The sequence below is a fragment of the Pteropus alecto genome, unplaced genomic scaffold, assembly GCF_000325575.1.
Source record: "Pteropus alecto unplaced genomic scaffold, ASM32557v1 scaffold71, whole genome shotgun sequence".
Lineage (NCBI taxonomy): Eukaryota > Metazoa > Chordata > Mammalia > Chiroptera > Pteropodidae > Pteropus > Pteropus alecto.
Window position 1 is genome coordinate 15,357,305 of NW_006433024.1, and position 14,887 is coordinate 15,372,191.

At 34.7% G+C, this 14,887-nt stretch overlaps 1 pseudogene; it reads left to right on the forward strand.

Annotated features, from left to right (window-relative positions):
* The first annotated feature begins 5,880 nt into the window (after positions 1 to 5,880).
* On the forward strand, positions 5,881 to 5,999 carry LOC112476631 (annotated as a pseudogene).
* The last annotated feature ends 8,888 nt before the right edge of the window (positions 6,000 to 14,887 follow it).

Sequence of the window (14,887 nt, forward strand, 5' to 3'; positions counted from 1 at the left end):
TTGCCCACATGCATTGACTTGCATTATACATTTAACTTGCATCATTTGTATAGTAAATTGATTAATTAATTAAAAAGTAAATTAGAGAAAAAAGTTAATATAAAATTTATTATATTTGCTCAACTCTTAGTCATATTATTCAGTCTTTAAAACATTTTCACGTTCATGCTGTTTAAAAGGTTTGGTGTTAACTACAAGAGAGTTCAAAGCTTTCCATTTATCTTGGACACATTGAAACAAAATATCATGGAGAGAATATAGAGTTCTGGATCTAGAAATAGGAAGTTTCTTAGTAGCAAGACTGAGTAAAGCACAAAGCATTGAAACACTTGCTAACACAGTTAAAATATACTGGTTTCTGGTGGAGTAAGGCAGTTTGTAAAAATATCATGGACATTTACACAGAGACAATGATAAAGCTGTGGATGTAATGAAAACGCCACATTGTAGTGTGGCTACTTATGGGCAGCCATTGGTTAAAGTGAGCATTGTCTGAAATAATAATCATCTAGGAATTATTCCAAGTGTGAAATGTACCTTTTTGGATCTCATATTTGAATCACTGTTTCAACTGAATATAAATTTGGAGTTACGTAATACATATGATGCTGCATTAAATTACCACCAAGAGAAGTCAAAGGGAGGTAGTATGGTGTAGCAGAAGACCCACTCAGAGGAGGAAGGGTACTTAGAGTCTAGGCATATCTCACACATCTCAGCTATTGACCAACATTGTTATATTTAGTAAGTCACTAATATATATCTCAAAGCTTGTTTCTTTTTCTCAAAAATCAATTAGTTCATTTGAATTAGTTTTGTACCTTTTTAGGTTATGGTGAAAATCTAATCATATCACATATATGAAAATGCTATATAACTTGAAAGCGTTACAATTATCATCCTTATTACTCAATTATTTCTAAAGCTTCAAACTCTTAAAATTAAGAACTCTCAAAGTTTTAAGACTGACTGACTCAGAGATGTCAACCAAATAGACTGTTGTGATCAAATGGAAAATGTCAATGAGGAAAGAGTCAAGGTGATAGGGTGGACAACTTATAGTTAGAAGGCAAAGGCTATTACGTTTTCTTACCACCACCTCCACCCACCTGTCATCTTAGAGCTATAAAGTTGTTAGTTGCTTACGAAACGCTTGAATTTGAATGAGAAAAATCATCCATTCAAAATTATAAATGGTTGTACCAATCTATCTTGGCACTACCATAAGCATCAATAAGATAAAATGGAAACAGTATAGGCCTATGAGTTAGGCATTCCAACATTGTTCTTCGGTAACAAAGTGGCTCAGTCTCTTCATTTTTAAAATAAGGCTTAGATAGGATTCCTTCCTTAGGTCTCCCTCCAGTTCTAATATGCTGACTTTCAACAAAAAAATCAAAAGATACACATCTATCAAATAAAATGTACCTTAAATATTCTTTGGCAAGAGATGTGGTATTAGCTTAGATAAAAATTATTTTCCGTCTCTCGGTAACTCCTAATATAACATATCATTTTATTATTATTCTAGAAATGTCAATGTTTTGAATGTATTTATGTCATTTCAGACTTCTTTGTGGGCTGCCATACATAGAAGCGAAAAAAAAAAATCAGAAATGTACAATGGCAAATGGGTGCCCTCATTTTAACAACATATTCTATTTTTCTCATCTAATTTGTAAGGTGACAAATCATTTCTATTCCATAGAAAAGATCTTGAGAAGGGTAAGAAATGTGATTACTATAAAGCAATATTCTAACAGGAGAGTTTCAGAGGACAAAGGCCATTTAATAGGAAAAGAAGATACCAAGGAAGATAATTCATGATACATTCCAAACAGTGGGGGAAGTCTTTCTTTTTGATCTATTTTAAATACATAAAATAGAAAAAGCGTCCTCACCAAAGCCTTTTCCTAAACACTATGATAACAAGTGGCATTTAGAGACTATTCTTTGAAATTGACCTTCATATAGAGTTCTTATAACGTGTAATAGAGTAAAAGAACACTCGATAAAATCAGAGAGCTAGCAAATTGAAAATTGGTTAGAGGCTTTTTTGTGTGTGTGATACAAAGAAGGTTAATGAATATGCAAATTATCAGTAAAATTTCATGGAGGTAGGAGGGATCTAGAGAGTGGAAAGGGGATAGGGAAAAAGAAAGTTGCAGAGATTGTAAATGAAAATATATATGCATATACACTATATGAAAGACAGAAATATGGACAATAATAATAACTAATTGCCAATTAATTATTAACTCATTACAGTAGGTTCAGGAAATACCCTGAGCCTTCACTAGAGGACAGCTCACCACAGCATGACATTCTGTGGTCTCTAATTTAGTTTTGAGTTGGCTGCTTGGTCCTCATCAGAAGATTTAGGAAGAGTTCCAAATAATAGGCCCTCACCCTTAACATGAGAATGCATTCTCAGATTTGGTATAACATTCTCTGTACCTAGAAACACGAAGGATAATAATTAATGGATCAAACTTTTCAGCATAGCAAAATATCTTAAAATATTTTGGTCTTAAACTATTTCTTGCCAATATTGTCATTTATTAATTGTGCCCTTTATGTATTGCCTCCTAATCTATTGGACCGTAATCAAGAAAATTAAAATTTTGTCTTGAGAAACTGGTTCTCCGCCTGCCAGAATAGCTTATAGCTGGTAGTTCACACCTAAATGGACCTAAATGCAGAGTAAATAAAATCAGGGCTTAGTAGAGATTGTTTTAGTCAGGGAAGTAAAATGTCAGCCTTTCTATACTTTAATTAACAAAGCCATCACTTAAGGTTTACAGTGGAATGCAAAAATGCCATTTACAATTTGAAACAAAAGAGCCATTAGCTTTCTGTCCCCTCTATTGCATTATGGATTTACAATCCTTTACTTTCATTTATTTCAGTCAAAAGCCTGCATGCTTAACCATTTTTCCTTCTCCTTTAAAGTGTATATTACTGATTTTGCTTTTAACAACAGCCTCTCAAACCTCTTTTCTCATTGTCAGCTTCTCGATTTCTTTAATTAATAACAACTTCCATTTCCCTTAATTATATTTTTGGCATACTTACTTGCAGACACCTTTTGCCACACCACAATAACATTTTGTCAAGTGTCCTGTTTTAATATCCAATCTCTGGAAACAATGACTACTGCTCCCTGATGCATGCAGCCTTGAATGTATGTAGCTATATTTATTCTGACGTCTGCTTCAAGCTCTATCGTGGTTGCTCTCACTTTCAAATAGATGAGACCAAATATGACATTACCTTTACCCTTCTCTGGCCCACACCTCACCCCACCACAAACACACACTTTATTTTCTTTTTAATTCATAGCTTCTTCATTAGCAATGGCAAAATGACGTGATTAAGACTAAAATACTCAGCTGAATCTAAATTTACCAACTTCAATCTCATACTTTCTGTCTTCCTCTAGGGTGTCCTATTGCAATTAGTAATCGGCACAAAATTAGTGCAAGAAGGTTGAGTTTGTGCAAACAACTAAATTGGGAATGCCAGTTTATTTAACGCCTTTACTACTGTGTTCCCTGTGACAAAGACTATTAATAGAATTTGTACATTTTTCATAAACCTGGGGGATGTTATTCCTATTAATTACATATGATTTAGAATAACAGATAGGATTTCGGTGTTGTCAATTACAGTTAAAGACTTTATACACACACACACACACACACAAACACACTTTTTCTCTCTCTCACATGCATACACAGAAAGTGTTGTCAATTACAGTAAAGACTTTATACACACACACACACACACACACAAACACACACTTTTTCTCTCTCTCACATGCATACACAGAACACACATACACACACATATTTATCCATTTAGTTGGGTTTGACCCCTGGTTTGCTTTTACCGGAAATTATTTTAGATAAAATTTTTAGATATTAACATAGCAATTTTGTTACAATGAAGACGATTGTCCTCAAATTACTTATAATTTCAAAATCATAAATGGGTATTGGTTAATTACCATACTTAAAACTTCTGCTATTAATAATGATCTTTGCTTAAATAGCACCAGAGTTTAAATAACTGAACATAGTACTCTATCATAGGAACAACACTGTAAATTTAAGTCAGTACAGAAGATGTGAGTTTCCAAGTTGTTCAATAATCTTACAAGAGGTTATTTGTCCAAGTGAGCCCTGCCTTATTTTTCTTAATATAATTACTTGTGGAAATTATATTTCTTTTCCAGAAATTCTACTTTTCATTATAACATTTTTGAAATTCTATGTGAAAAGGACATGCAGCATTTGATGTGATTATCTTTAATATCATATTAAGGGATTATTTGAGTTTGGAGAATCACCTCAACAACCTAAGATGAATGAATAAGGAAGGTAAGTATTCAAGTTGGGTATATCCATTTGAGTTCAGAATATGTTCCAATTTTAGGGCAATAAGATATCTTGAAAATCAATTCTAAAGGTAATTCTGTAAGATGAGTCCCAGAATTATTTTCTCCAATAGGATATTAAAAGTGTTTTCTTGATAGACGTGTCTAAGAAGCAAGTTACTAGCACAACATTCATTGAACAGATTCTGCGATTTAAAAAAACTGATTTGCATATTGTCACAGGATTCATTTTGAGTTATCTTTTACTTGAAAGAAGAAATGTTTGTCAAGATTCTAATCAGTTAAAGATAAACCTAAACATACCTATTTCACTAAAGCCTGATCCTGTGCATTATATTTATTTAATACATTATTTTCTTCAGTTTCTACCTCAGTCATTCACAATGTCTTCCTTCATATTTCATAGAGAATTTGGAAATAGTGAAGCACCTGCCTTCAAATCATATCTACAGCCTTTGAGCAGCTGGTGAGCTATCACTAAGAAACTGCCCAGGTTTACCTTGGAGAAGTTTGAAGAGTTGGATCCTATTATAAAATGAGTCAGGAGACCAAGAAAACACATGCCTTCTCTAATAAAAATCTGCCCTGCTTCTCTCAGTAGTGCTGTGGTGCTTAACTGTCATAATGGATTGGGAAGGAGCTTGGAAAAACAAAAACAAAATAGTAAATATGAGGTATGATAAAATGACTTAGATCTCATTTGTTCTGCTATAATTGATCTAGCAATAACAGAAATATTTTTTGAGAAGCATTTTAAGTGAAACTCTTTGATGTCTCACAACCACTCCCATTTTTTCCTCTCTCTTGTTCTTGTTTTAATTACATGCAGAATATTTTGTTACAGAAATATAAGCATTGTTTTTAAATAACATGAATTAATTTGAAAGGTTCAGTCCATAATAGTGCATGCTGCAATCTATTCCACACGACACTTATGGTGAATATTCCATAACTAAAACTGCTCCTTGGACAGTGTCTAAAACATAATTGATCCCTAGACTAAAGAGAGAATAAAACAGTGTATAGTTTTTAAGGTTTACTAAGTGTTTTAAGGATTCAGTAAATTTAAATAAAAAAAAAAAGGAAGAGAGGAAGGAAGAAAGCAGGGAAAAAAGAAGGAAAAAAGATAGAAAGGAAAAAGGAAGGGAGGAAAGAGAAATTTGACTATTTGGAATGAAAAATAAAATGAGTTGCCTTCAGCTTGCAGAAAAAAGAACATTTAAAACATATCTGCCCAGTTTCAAATGATAAGAGTCTGCCCATTAACTGCAATAGTGATATATTCGTAGACTTAGAATTTAGTAAAATCAGCTGCAATGTTATAATTATCACACAGCTCTACAGTCTATGTTGTCATGCTAATTAACACATTTCTGTCTGGACAAGATAAGAGATGGTGCCCAGGAATGAATATAAGTCTATGAATCAGGTTAAATTCTGCTGTCAGGATAGATTTATGAGAATAAGAAAAACTGGGCATTGTCTACGGCCACGCCACCCTGAACGTGTCCCATCTCGTCTGATCTCAGAAGCTAAGCAGGGTTGGGCCTGGTTAGTACTTGGATGGGAGACCATCTAGAAATACCAGGTGCTGTAGGCATTAAAAAAAAAAGAGAAAAGCAAATGTGGGTATGAATTTCGGCCCCATCACATTCCTATAGTTATAGTATGTCCTTCAATTCTTAACTTCCAGTCTCATAATTTGCAAGATCTTTTTATTAGTGTCCAACTATCATAAATTATTTATTAGTTAATTTATTTAATGAATTATTTAACAGTTCTCTTTTACTGAAAGAGAAGTTATATCACTAGAGGGTGTTATTAGAGATCTTACTGATATCTCTGAAATGGTATTTGTTGGTAAAGATCCCTAGAGAAACAATCCATAATCACCATTTCCTCTTTTTCATAATATGCAATTTAAAATGTTTTCTTGTCACTGTATGATTTTTTTTTTTTTTAATGGATTTGCACACTGGACACTGATACCAGCAAGGAATCTTCACTTGAGATGGAAAACAAGTTCTTCACTGGAAGTGCCAAGACTGTATCTACTCTCCTCTGGTAGGATAGAGGAAGGTTAATGTCTTCTCAAATTACTTAAAACAATAAAATTTTATCTGTTCCTGGGAACATAGCTTCAAATTCTATTTAGATATTTGTCATTTAACTCCAAATGATTTACCAGGTTTTATCCCTGGTAAATCATTTGGAGTTAAAAGACAAATATCTAAATATTTGTCATTTAAATATCTAGCCACAGTCCTTGGGCTCCATAAAGAAACTTGAGGTATAGAGCCACCATAACTAATGCCTGTAGACCCTGAACCTGAATTACACCCCAGCCAATGTGCAGATATGTAAGTGAGATATAAATGTATATTATAAGCCTCTGAGATTTTGTTTGTTAATAGCAAAAGTTGATACTGACTCCAGTAGGCTTCTGCCCTGAATAGAAAAACTGACCAAAAACTTTGTTAAAGTGGAGTAACACTTTGTTACCCGGCAGCGTTTGTGTAAGTAGCAGGGATCAACAAGGGGGAATTTGGGAGTATATTTTCCTCTATCTCATAACCTGCATTAGCCTGTTCTTAGCTACTCCAAATGAACACATAAGCAAAAGACAAAGCATGCTTGCTAAGGAGATGTAACTATAGAACAAGCTCCCAAATCTCCATTAGTATTCCTCAAAAAGCCATGTGTAACAAGAAACTAATCTATGTCAAATGGTGGAATCCTTATGGAGATATGGCTCTGAGTCAGGGTTGCTTTGCTCCACACTTGAATAGGGATGGCACCTTCCAGGTTCCTCTTAGACAGAAATTATGGTGCTGACATTGCTGACAGGGAAGCAGACAGGCAATACAAGGCACTCGACTCCATGTCAAAATAAGGAGACTTTATTAAGAGCTGAAGATCCTCAGGGTGTTCCCCTCCATACTTCACCTCAGTATCTGTTAGGCTTCAATTTCAAGTATCAGCATGAACACCCCTCCATATTTTTCAATTTCCTTAGAGAAATTAAAGTATTTCCCCTGGAAGGCAAAATTCTTTGCCACATATCTCTCTGTCAGCTGTTGAATGGGGAAAAGAGGAGAAACAGGAGTAAGAAAAGGAACTGACTAGTCTTGCTGTTGTGTATATGGTCCTTTAGTTAATTACGCAAATGTCTATCCCCATTGCCCACTCTTGCCCTTTGTAGTTGCTGACATCAAGCTGGGAGACACTGTTTATGCGTGTGGAAAAGAACTGGTTCACAGCAACCTTCTGCATTGCGTGTCCACAGCTGTAGCTTTCTCTGGTCTGGTTTATCCATGAGTGTGATCCCACTGACTTTCCTACTTACAGAATTCTTCAGAATGTCTGAATTGCTAATGGCATACTCTTGGATGTTGATTATTATTGTAGATTTACTTCTCATTTTACTGTCATACTGTCACTTCAATGTAAATGCAAAAGCATGTGTGCAATCTGTCATCTTGATCCAGAAGCCAATTTGGCAATGTACAAAGATTTGATTAGAGGCATCGATTTAAACTTTTGTTTAGGAAACAAACAAATAAACAAACAAACAAAGACAAAACCATCTTTCGACAGAGATTGGGACTAGTTGAGGCCGAAGTTAAACCAGTTCCCACCCTGCCCCAAATTATTGTGTTATGACTGCTATACATTTGCCCAGAGATTTCAAAGAAGAATGAGCAGAGTGAAGGCAGGACAGATTACAGCAACCAGTCAGTATGCAGAATTCTTCCCATGGAAGGAGGGAGTGGTATGATTTTTAACATCTTAGAACGTGCAAAGCACTGCACCTTTATGTTATCTTATTTATCCCTCCCAGTGTAGTGAGGCAGATAATTCTACTTCTTCTATTTTACAAATTAAAAATTAACTAGAGATGTTACATAAAGTGCAAAAGTTCACACAGCCACTCAATGACAGAGCTTAGTTTGAATCTGAGTTCTGTGTCCTCCACTGAGGAATTTCACCAGGTTATCCTCAAAGAGGCGTTTCTCATGAGCATCCCTCAGAGGTGTGATGATCTACTTTTCCCAAAACTATATTCAAAGAAGCTGGGTAAGTATTCAACTTTAGTCAAGCAATTAAACATTCTTTTATTTTTCCTTTCCTTAGGTGAAAGTTTCTTTTGCCTCTGACTTGGTGGGTCATTTAGATACATTTTGATGCTCTAAAATTTGTAGCCTTGCCTATCTCTGAGAATACATAAAACCTCAGTATTTGTAAATGTTTAAGTTCTCAACGTTTTCATGCAATAAAAATATCATCACAGTCAAATATTAACAAAGCTACCCAGGGTACCATACTTACTGGCCGTTAGCTTAAGTAACGTTTCTACTGCTACTGGGAACTGAAATAATGAGAAAAGATATACTTTTTCCTCCTTTTTTTTTGGCTTGGATTTTTGTTCCATAACCTGTAATGCCCACTTCATTTGCCTTCAGTGGGAGCTTCTCTAATATTTTTAAGAAAATAGTTTATGAAATTATAATATTTCTTCTTTCAAATCTCCCAGAGTGCCATGAATATAACATCCTTATTTAGATATAAAAAAGGTAATGTGGAAGGAACTAACATTTCTTAAAATGATGCAAATTTAATTGCATTAGTGGGGTTCGTAGGTAGGAAAATGAATCTTAGACCATTCTGTTTCATTATTTAACATCTATAGGTATAAATAATTTAGGTTAGTAAGGGGACTAAAAAAATAAAATTCTGTTTTTACAAGCACAATCTTTATTTCAGGTAAGGTATGAGCCAACAATCGGTTTAGTCTCTCTTTGTCGAAACTAGACTGTGCCATCCCAAATGTACATGGTCTATTACACATCAGTATGTAAAGTGATTTGGGATTCTTCCTCTCTTAATTTGCACACTTTTCTGGTTTGCTGTACAATAAAAATGCAAGGTTATAATCTAACTTCAATACCTTCTTAAATATGTCTTTCAATTCTCTTTCTCTCTCTCTCTCTCTCTCTCTCTCTCTCTCTCTCTCTCTCTCTCTCTCTCTCTCTCTCTGTGTGTGTGTGTGTGTGTGTGTGTGTGTGTCTCTCTCTCTCTCTCTCTCTCTCTCTCTCGGTGTGTGTGTGTGTGTGTGTGTGTGTATGTGTGTTAATTGGCATGCTTCTCTGTACTTCAGATTTATTTCTGCAATGTAGCTGCCACTGTTAGCTCATGTTTCAACTGAGAAAAACCTCATCCTTTGCTGAGTTCATGTTAAATGTTAAATGTAAGCATGGAAATGCACAAATGTTTTTACAAAATGAATAAAGCAGTATGCTAAGTATTAGTCCACTAAGTCCATTATTTAGTGTTTTCATTCAACATGTATTGAGTTAGATTTCTTCCAAGGTGATGAAGCATATGGGACAGACATTCTCTAGGTGTTGGGAACATACAATCAGTGTCCACCAATGGTTACAGTACAACCCGATGGGCATGATAATACAGTCATACACCACAAGATGTTCTATTAGCACAGATATGTGATGTATTATTAACCCAAAAGGGGGCAGGAGACAAGAACAGGTTCGAAAATATTCAAATAAGAATTCTATGGATGCTGAGTTTTACAGAGTTTAAAGACTGAGCAGAAAGTTTTCATATTGAGAAGAACAAAGACAGAAATCTTGTGGTGAGGTCCTGAATTTTGAAGTAACTTGTAATATTGGTGTATCATTAGACAATAAGGGTATAAAACCATATCTATAAGTATGGCTGGATTGCAGTGGCTCTTACCACATAATAAAGAAAAGAGGGGGTCTGAAGGGGTCCATGATGTGAAGTGACAACACTAGATTTTTACCTAGAAAGATTATTCCAGAAGTTGTCTGAAGAGGATTAGAGGTGGGGACAAATTTATTAATATAGTAATTTTTGCCCAATAATTTCTCTTTTGAAGTTATTATTTGCAAATTAGAATTGTTGCAACATGTGATTTTATGTTCTTATAGTTCTAGATAGACATTAACGCCCCGTTACCTGTCAGCTCAAATACATTGACGATTTATGTGATAATTACCTAATTCAATTTATGCAAATTTAAATTCCTTTGTCAATTTTGATTGGCTAAAATGATCACAAAATTCCAATATCAACTCCTTGAAAACTAGATTCCAGTACTTAACTAAAGAGTTAATTCCTTCCTGCTATGTCTGCACTGGTTGCATAATTCCCTCTGAGGTGAGCATGCATTCCAAGTCTTCACGTCACCCATGCTGCCTTTGCCAGAGGAAGCCAATAGGGTTTTCCCTTATGACCACTTCAAATAGGAGCAATACAAGAATATCTCACCAGAACACACTGCATTGTCCTAAAGTCTGTGTAAAACACATCTTTCAGAGACTCAAGCCTATGTATTTAAGACCCATACCAACAATGCTTTCCATTTAAATAGTCCCTGTTGGGAAAATGCATTAGTGTTTGCAATTTGTTAATTATAAATAGACAGACTACTAATGCCTCCTGTAAGAATTCCAAGCCATCCTGTGAAAATTAATCATAATGGATTTTTAAAAAATTCTGTTTCTCTCCAATGGTTAATTATAGCTCCAATGAGTCTAATAAGACTGTGCCACAATGTGTCTGTTGATAGTCCTTAGAATCACAGGAAGCCAAAAGCTCAAGTTATTTAATCGGAGGTCTGGATTTGTTTGGAAAATTACCACAATATGAGCTGTCTTTTGTCATTCAGGGTCTGTTTGATGAAAGGCTGTGAACTCTTTCATTTTTCTTGCTCCAGATGAGTATTATTTAAAAATCTTCTTCTATCCCCTTCAGAGTTTCTGTTGCATGAACATCCCAGTATAAGGGAATGAAGTACATGAGGCTACTTTTGGGTAATAAAGCAAAGCCACTTGGTCTAAGAGAACATTGTATGGTGTTAGTAATAAAATCTAATGCTCTTACAACAGTCTTCCACAGTAAGTACATTGTCTGAGTCTTTCACATTAAAAAAACTTTGGAAGTTATTCTATCAAATCATTGCTTTTCTCCCACCTAATACATTTTCTCCCTGGATGGCTCCCATTTTCTTCTCCCTACCTCCTCTATCCTTGCTTAAACATCATAATTTTAACTACAGAGAATTTCTCTACCCCAACCCTTCCTACCTCATTTCAGATTGTAGTTATTCACTGTGTCTTTCATAATGGTTTCCTTCCCTTGGTTTCCCTCCGTGACTTGTCCTCTCATAAGACAATAACACAGAGTAGTTAACATGGGGGAATTGCCAGGCATGAGATTTTTTCTTCTCCATACTCACACTTGTTATCAGAAAGGTAGGAAAAAGTAGAAATAATAATAATGCAGAAAGTCCCAACAGTGTTGTCTTGTGTCAGGGAAGCATAAGCAGTTTAAAAAAAATAAATCTATCTGTCCTCTACTAAAACAAGTGTGTTTATCTTGATGATTTATAGTATATCTTTAATGTTCAAAACAGAGATAATATAATTGCTAAACAAGTTAAAAGAGAGATAATAACTGTCTTTTTGGATTATGAAAGACAAATTTCAAAATGTATATACAAATACAAAAAAATATTCAAAATATTTCAATTAGATTTCTAGCATGTTAAGAAATAATTGTGTCACTTTTATTTAAAAGGAAGGTAGGTAAAATTGCTATGAATCACCAAAAAGAACTGGCATTTAAAAGAAAAGTGTATTCTTTGCTCCTGTGTTTGTAAAATAAAACATGCTGGTATATTATCTCTAAAATTTAACATGATTAGAGGATGAAAATAAGTCTCCAAAATGATGTTTTCTTCAAGTATTTATGGAATTTAGGAATAAATGTGCTTTAGTATTGTACTTAGGCTTTGAAGATCTATTTTGTAGAATACATGTGAAATTGCAGCTTGAGGCTGAACGACAGCATTCCTATTGGGTCTACAATCTGTACTGTCAGCTCTTCGGCCCTACACATACAGATCTTAAATTCTTTACTTGAAAGAGTCTTTGCTCTTTAAACAAAGGGCTGGAACATAAGTCGGCATGTGTAAGATGCTGACTTGCAGTACACATCTAGTGCACATCAACAGCAAAAGTTTAACGAATCACTTTCTTGCCTGCCTTTGACCTTGCCAAGAATGCTATGTGTGCGGGAATCAAGAAACCTGTGAGGCCATATGCTGTGGGTCAGCCTTTGACTAGTTTCTCCCCATCCAGCTGTCACACTGAAAGCAACATTGCATGCAGAAACATTTTTTTTTTTTTATATGCATGCAAGTGTCCTGAATTTTGGTCACAGAGGAACCTTGTTGGGAAATGGTGTATTGGAGTTCAAAGCAAGTTAATTTTCTCATTTCAAACGTGGAATTTGGAAGTTGTGAGTAATCTTAGGCATAATCTTACTCAGGTTATATTATCTAATTTTAATCCTTAAAATATATAAGTAACAGTATGCGTGTAATGAGACCTATAATCAGACAATAGATGCACAATAAAAGTATGTCTTCATCTCTAGAAATTAGCATTAGCAATTTCTTTTACATCGTTGCAGAAGTTTTATATGCTTATAAACAAATATGATATTATGTCATTTTGTAAAATAAAATCAGCATTCACATTATTCTACTTTGGTTATACTTAGCAATGAATCCTAAAAATCTTTGCCTCTCAACACAGGCTATATGTGTTTGGCCTTAACTTCACTATTTTTAAGAACTATATAAAATATTACTTTATAGTATTTCTATAATTCATTTTATAGATGTATTAATGGGTATTTTTAATGATATTCTTTTCTGATTATATTCTTTAATCATGAGCAATCCCATGATGTTTAGTTTTACACATCTTAGCATTGTTTTGTGATTAGAAATGTGGATCAAAATACCAGAGAAGTTCTATGTTATCTATTTGTTTTAAACAGAAGCTGCAGCATAACAGAGCTGAAATATAATTGATTTTGTAGTCACACTGACTTAGATTTAAATCCTAGTATAGCCGCTTACTTGTCTACTCTGAGTTTCTTTGGGCATAACACTTAAACCCACTGGATCTTAGATTTCCTCCTGGTAAAATGGTGACAATTCTTGCACAATTAAGACTTTGAGCTCAACTTCTTTAAAACAGTGGTGTAAGTAAGTATCCAAATTTGTAGCTAAGAGAAGAAGTTAGAGGAGAAGGAAGAAGAAAATGAACAAAGTCAAAGTGAAAATTCTGAAATCAGAATGAGGTCGAGTATCAAGCCCTCTAGATTCTTAGACTAGTGTTTTTCCAATTAATTACATTGAAGTTTTCTAGGCCCTATTTCTTTATCTTTCTTTGCTTATTGACTGTAGGAGTATCTTCACCATCTCTGCCCCATGAGGTGCAATGACTAAGAAACTATTGGCAAAATCCACATAAAAAACTAAGAGAAGTCATAGCCGCATATGAGGGTTTCGTTTCCCTGCCTATGGTCCCTTCCTTCTGGGGAAGTTTTGAGGACAGGACTCAGCCATGAGGGCATTTATGGTTTTAGGAAGAGATTCTATTGTGGCCAGAGATGACACATCCTTGATCAATACTGTGTGAACTTGAGTGGTAAGTGGCTCATTACTAAGAGGAATTTAGTCCAGTGATATCCATCCTTTCCTAAATCTACTCTTTTAAAATGCCACGTCACAATCAGCTTTTCATATTGGTCTCAGAGAGATATTATTATCTTGTACATATTATTGACAATGGCCTTGTGAACTAGACAAAGTCAAGAATCATTAGCTCTCTTTGGGAGGGTTTGAGGAAATTAAGTATTAGAAGAATTAATCGATTTGCCCCCATCTTCTACCTCAAAGTTCACTTTTCTTTCTTCTATATCACACTGAATGCCACTGTATTTTAATACAAGAAAAGAATATTCTGGTCAGTAGATCTTCCTCTAGTTGTGTCTCAGCTCTTCTAAAAAAGAGTAGCCTTCTTTCAGATATTTTCAGTTTACCCCACTGAATATAACACAAATTGCTCCATAAGGCTGTCAACGATATCCTTTATTTAGTCCAACGTTCACGAATAGATTTCATATGTATTATCTATGAGCTCCAGGTCTATCAGGCCATGACCTTTGTCTTAAAACTTCCATGCACTTCTTTATTTCCATGCCTTGCCTATTGATTTTTCTTCAACTTAGAGATCATCTCCTCCATTATCCATGCTTGTAAATCATAGCCTTCTTTTTAAGCAAGTCAGATGAAGCACCGACTGAGGAGCTTTTCCTGATATCTGCAGTCACAATGGAAGACTCTTATGTAAAGAAAAACAAATGTCTATGTTCCTACAGTCAATTCACATCTTCTTCTCCCTTGTATTAAAATTATTTGTATTTTGTCTCCCTGACCAATTGGAAACAATTTGTGTGCAAGACTCATAACTGTGCCCCGTAAGAATCAAATACTTACTTAGGCATATTTATAGTTCCCTCATGTGGTGCCCTGTAAGAATCAAATACTTACTTAGACATATTTATAGTTCCCTCATTAAATCCTAT